The sequence below is a fragment of the Diaphorina citri genome, unplaced genomic scaffold (assembly GCF_000475195.1).
Source record: "Diaphorina citri unplaced genomic scaffold, Diaci psyllid genome assembly version 1.1 scaffold1055, whole genome shotgun sequence".
Classification (NCBI taxonomy): Eukaryota; Metazoa; Arthropoda; class Insecta; order Hemiptera; family Psyllidae; genus Diaphorina; species Diaphorina citri.
The window spans coordinates 108,961-109,446 of NW_007378484.1; positions in this window are offsets into that span (position 1 = coordinate 108,961).

Consider the following 486-nt stretch of genomic DNA (forward strand, 5'->3'; position numbering starts at 1 on the left):
AATCGCGAAATCCGCGAACATAATCGCGAATTCCGCGAACATAACCGCGAAATCCGCGAACAAAATCGCGAAATCCGCGAACATAATCGCGAAATCCGCGAACATAATCGCCAAATCCGCGAACATAATCGCCAAATCCGCGAACATAATCACATGTCACATTGATCTGGATGAACTATAGTCGATCGACGCGACGGTCGTGGACTACTCGTGTGTACACAGCTATATACTGACAAATGTATACTCTGATTGTAGTTAGTCCTAACTTTATTTTGATTTTTTATTTATTATTATTTTTTTCGCTTCGTCTTTCGACGTCAGAATAAAATAGAATTTTGTCACGTGACTTATGTGACAAAGTACCTACCACCTTACATTAGAATAGAATAGAATTGTGAAGTGCTAACTTACAGCATAAAACACTATATACCTAATACTTGCCTATAGCAGAATGCAAGGAAAAATGACAAAAGCATACCTACTTTG